A 6,062-nucleotide genomic window follows, 5' to 3' on the forward strand; every position below is an offset into this window, starting at 1 on the left:
TAAGTGGGGAACAGTGTCAAAGGCCTTCATAAAATCAAGATAAACTGTTTGGATTGATCTCCCTTGGTCGAGAGCCTCCGTCCAGTCGTCAATTACTTTTAACAGCTGAAGTACAGTTGATCTACCTTTTACGAATCCATATTGATGTTTACTCAGAAGTTGATTTCTCTCCAAATGGCTCATTATTCTTGTTCTTATCATCTTCTCCATAGTTTTACATACTACACTGGTCAGACTTACAGGTCTATAGTTCCCGTGATTTTTCTTATCCCCTTTTTTATGGATGGCGGTTATCTGTCCCTCCTTCCAGCTGGCAGGAAGTTCTCCTGTCTCTAGAGATTTGTTGAATATTTCACACAATGGTGTGCTTATTATATCAGCAGTTTCTTTTAGTACTTTGGGTGGATGGTATCTGGTCACGGTGATTTTGCAGGATTTAAAGTTTTTAAGACGGTTAATATTTCTGTCTCCGTTATTTTAGTATTATAGTATGGAGTTGGTATATTGATATCTGTTAGAACAGGTATACAATTTTTCGGTGCAACCGTAAATACACTTGAGAAAAAATCTGCTAATTCCAAAATTTCTTTGGGTTGATCTTCACTTCCTTAGCAATGTCTTTTTCCAGGTTCCTTTTACAATTTCTTAATGTTTTTACTTTATTTCTGGCTCTTACGTATTCCTTGTATTTCTCCCCGTCTCTTGTTTAAAGATATCTCTGCCAACTCCTGTGTTTTCGCCGAATTGCATGAACGGTTTGGGCATCTATATGTTTCCGGTTCTTCATTGATCGTTGAACTGATTTTGGTATGTTTCGTTCAATGGTGGATTTTATTTCGTTGTAAAATATTTCATATTTGGATTCCGTTTCGGCTGCGCGTCCTAATGTTTCCTTCCAATCTATTGATAGGTCTTTCCTTATTTTCTCATAATCTCCTTTGTTGTAGTTATACTTGGTTGTTTTACTGTTTGAGTAAGTCCTTGTACACTTGAAGTCGAAGTAAATGGTGCCATGGTCGCTCTTGCCAATTCCACTTTTTATTTTAAGGTTACTTACCATGTCTTGCTCGTTTGTAAATATCAAATCTAATATACTGGGCTCGTTATTTATCGTTATTCTTGTTGGCTCATTGATGTGTTGAAATAGGAATGAATCTCTAATTGATTCAATAATTTCCTCCAAATGTTTTGCTCCCTTAGACGGGATCCATCGAATCCAATCTATATTTTTTAAGTTAAAGTCTCCTATGATTAATAAATGTGAAGTCTGTATTTTTCTTATATCCGCAAGTAAAGCACATAGCTCCATATTATTTTCATCTACACTGTTAGGACTTCTATATATGCACCCCACTGTTAGTATATTTCCTTTGTCAAGGTTAATTTTAATCCACAATTGCTCTGTAAATTTCTCGTTGATCGATACTTCCGTAGCTCCCAAGTGTTGAGCAGTGTAAATGATGATTCCTCTAAATCCAGTTTCTTGTTTTATTTCTCCGGGGAATATGTCAAAACCATCTATGTTACGCTCTGATTGATTTATTCGGTATCTGGATTTTTTTGGAAACGCCTCCACAACTCCAACTATATCTATTTTATCTTTGTTGATTATACATTTGAGCTCATCAATTTTGTTTGTAAGGGTATCTGCGTTTGTGAACATACATCGGAGATTAGCTTTGTTTTTTTGGCTGCCAGCCTGACGATTTTTCTATTCCATGTAGGCCCGCGGACACGGTGGATAAATTCCCCCGATTCCTTTCTTTCTCTTGTTTTCGCCTCGTCTCTTAAGGCGGTTTCCTGTTCTCGTTCCTTTTTCGTGAGGTCGTTATTTACCCGGACATTTGTGTATGTTTCATTGCCTTTCGGCTGGCTTATGTTCCTGAAAAATGCTTTCTTGGCCTCTTATGTTGTAAAAGATACCAACAGTGGCCGCGACGTATCCTTCTTGGTTTTGTCATATTTTCCGAGTCTAATTACTTTCTTGACACGGTCCGTGTAATCTAGTTTGCAGGTTGCAAGCAATGTTTTTATTTGCCCTTCATCCGCTTCTTTTCTTGCTGTTCCGTCTGTATCCGTTTGCTCTTTAAAACCGTATACAACTATGTTGTTTTCCCTGATTTTTCTTTCATTTAGTTCTGTGATTACATCTTGCTGGGCGACATCAGTGAGTTCTGATGTGGTCCCTCACGTATCTCACGTCCTGGTCAAGGTGTGACACGTTTTACACGTTCTGTCAAGATTTTATACGGATGAAACGTGGGTCCACGCCCATGGTATTAAAAGAATACTTGCCAAGCAATAGTAATCATTGTACCCTGAAACTTCGACCTGACAACATAATGAATCTACCACGGATGCCAGTATACGTTCATTCCCAGCGCCTCCAAGTTTTGTTACGGCCTATTACGTACTGTCACGATGTGTTGCGTTCACCCCGTTTTACTACGGCTTCCTGGTTTCTCATCTTTGACAGTTTAAAAATTTGGCCCGGCATCCACGGCAATCACGGCCTGTCTGGTTTGCCCATCCCGTCCCCCCGCGTTGTCCCATCTCGTTTTTTCCATCGGCGGCCTGAAACCAATCTAATTAAAATTATATCTTCACATCGCTCCCGTTTACTGATATGTCGCGTTGAAGATCTAACAACATCCCATAGAGGGTCACGTCAGAGGTCAACATGCATGCATTATCGTATTTATAACAAGCCAATCAAAACGCGACATAACTCTTTCTTTCAACCAATCAGAAAGCAGGACCTGTAGCATTTAATGCAGACACCTCGTAGCCCAAAATCCACTTTTTCGTCTGGTCCAGTGATAGTTTGAATATTGCGAAGCCTGTCATTGGTTGATTTTAGTTTCAGGTTGTTAAATATTTTAACCAGAAGAGGTAGTCTCTCTTATTTCAAAGCAAAATCCACAAATTGTACAAACGTTGTCTTGTAGATAGACACGGCGTGGTGTCATGGGCGTCGCCATTTTCGATGCTCATTTGACACCTCTCGGTCTTTTATCATAGCAAGTGTGTTCCGATCATTACATCATCACTTACAGAAATGCGTAAGCTCTCATCTGATTGGTTAATGCAAAGGTCGCCTGAACATGACCCTCTACGGGATGTTGTTAGATCTTCAACGCGACATATCAGTAAACGGGAGCGATGTGAAGATATAATTTTAATTAGATTGGCCTGAAACGTGATTGCCGTGGCCGCAGGGATAGTTAATGTAAACACACGCCATTTTAGAGTTTCAAAGTTTTTCGCAGTCAACCTGCCACTTATTTTTAATATTAATGGGGTTGACGTCAGCGCGTGCTGAAACATGTAATGTTGGTTGGTTTAGCGAAAACATGGCTGCACTTCCAGCCAATCACACCACGGGTCTCGGCACGAGGCTGAGGTCAACCTCATTTATATTAAAACGTTGAAACTCTGAAATGGCGTGTGTTTTTGGAGGAAACGGAGTTCATGTCCGCGGAAGGAGAAAACATTTTACGTGCATATACAGGAGTTTTTTCAAAGAAAAAATATCAATCTTTCCAACGGTACTAAGCATTTCCCCGTAGATAAACTAGAAATGTTGTTTTTAATGCAAGAAAGTTAGGTGGGGTCGACATCTCCTATATATGATCATCGATCTAAACCCCTTAAACATGTAAAATTGCTCTGAACACCTTAGTTATAGGTCCAAATATAGCTGAAACAAATTCTCAGGCCCCTGTGACAGTGACCACCGCCCAGTGCTGTACAAAACTTTTCTGTGTTATACCGTGACCAACCCTGTGTTGTACACAACCTACCTGTGTTATACCGTGACTAACCCCGTGTTGTACATACCAACCCGGGTTATACCGTGACCAACCACGTGTTGTGCATACCTACCTGTGTAATACCGTGACCAACCCCGTGTTGTTCAAAACCTACATGTGTTATACCGTGACCAACCCCGCGTTGTACAAAACCTACCTGTGTTAAACCGTGACAAACCCCGTGTTGTAAAAAAAAAATCCTGTGTTATTCCGTGACCAACCCCGTGCTGTACATACCTTCCTGTGGTATACTGTGACCAACCCCGCGTTGTACACAACCTACCCTGATTATACCGTGACCATCCCCGTGTTGTACCAAACCTACCTGTGTTATACCGTGACCACCCCCGTGTTGTACATACCTACCCGTGTTATACCGTGACCAACCCCCGTGTTGTACATACCTCCCCGGGTTATACCGTGACCAACCACGTGTTGTACAAAACCTACCTATGTTATACCGTGACCAACCCCGTTTTGTACATACCTACCCGGGTTATACTGTGACCAACCCTGTGTTGTACACAACCTTCCTGTGTTATACCGTGACCAACCCCCGTGATGTACATACCTACCCGGGTTATACTGTGACCAACCCTGTGTTGTACACAACCTACCTGTGTTATACCGTGACAAACCCCGTGTTGTACAAAACCTTTCTGTGTTAAGGCCCCTGTGACAGTGACCACCGCCCAGTGCTGTACAAAACTTTTCTGTGTTATACCGTGACCAACCCCCGTGTTGTACATACCTCCCCGGGTTATACCGTGACCAACCACGTGTTGTACAAAACCTACCTATGTTATACCGTGACCAACCCCGTGCTGTACATACCTTCCTGTGTTATACTGTGACCAACCCCGTGTTGTACAAAGCCTACCTGTGTTATACCGTGACTAACCCCGTGTTGTACACAACCTAACTGTGTTATACCGTGACCAACCCCGTGTTATACAAAACCTACCTGTGTTATACAGTGACCAACCCTGCGTTGTACATACCTACTCGGGTTATACCGTGACCAACCCCCTGTTGTGCAAAACCTACCTGTGTTATACCGTGACTAACCCCGTGTTGTACATTCCAACCCGGGTTATACCGTGACCAACCCTGTGTTGTACACAACATTCCTGTGTTATACCATGATCAACCCCGTGTTATACATACCTACCTGTTGTTATGCCGTGACCAACCCCGTGTTGTGCAAAACCTACCTGTGTTATACCGTGACTAACCCCGTGTTGTCCATACCAACCCGGGTTATACCGTGACCAACCACGTGTTGTACAAAACCTACCTGGGTTATACCGTGACTTTTCAAGATTTCAAGATTTTTATTTCACTCAGACACACATAATATGTGTAACAAGAGGTCATGTATATATAACATAGTTTGAGTGCATGACAGGCAAACATTCTATACCATAGCATAGCAACCCCGTGTTGTGCATACCTACCTGTGTAATACCGTGACCAACCCCGTTTTGTACATACCTACCCGGGTTATACCGTGCCCAACCCCGTGCTGTACATACCTTCCTGTGGTATACTGTGACCAACCCCGTGTTGTACAAAGCCTACCTGTGTTATACCGTGACTTTTCAAGATTTCAAGATTTTTATTTCACTCAGACACACATAATATGTGTAACAAGAGGTCATGTATATATAACATAGTTTGAGTGCATGACAGGCAAACATTCTATACCATAGCATAGCAACCCCGTGTTGTGCATACCTACCCGGATTATACCGTGACCAACCCCGTGTTTTACAACACCTACCTGTGTTATACCGTGACCCTCCCCGTGTTGTACACAACCTACCTTGGTTATTCCGTGACCAACCCCGTGTTGTACATACCTTCCCGGGTTATACCGTGACCAACCTCGTGTTGTGCATACCTTCCTGTGTAATTCCGTGACCAACCCCGTGTTGTACAAAAACCTACCTGAGTTATACCGCACCCAACCCCGTGTTGTACAAAACCTACCGGTGTTATACCGTGACCAACCCCCGTGATGTACATACCTACCCGGGTTATAACGTGACCAACCCTGTGTTGTACACAACATTCCTGTGTTATACCATGATCAACCCCGTGTTGTACATACCTACCTGTTGTTATACCGTGACCAACCCCGTTTTGTACATACCTACCCGGGTTATACCGTGCCCAACCCCGTGTTGTACAAAACCTTTCTGTGTTAAGGCCCCTGTGACAGTGACCACCGCCCAGTGCTGTACAAAA

The sequence above is a fragment of the Mizuhopecten yessoensis genome, unplaced genomic scaffold (assembly GCF_002113885.1).
Source record: "Mizuhopecten yessoensis strain PY_sf001 unplaced genomic scaffold, ASM211388v2 scaffold8573, whole genome shotgun sequence".
In the NCBI taxonomy this organism is placed as follows: Eukaryota; Metazoa; Mollusca; class Bivalvia; order Pectinida; family Pectinidae; genus Mizuhopecten; species Mizuhopecten yessoensis.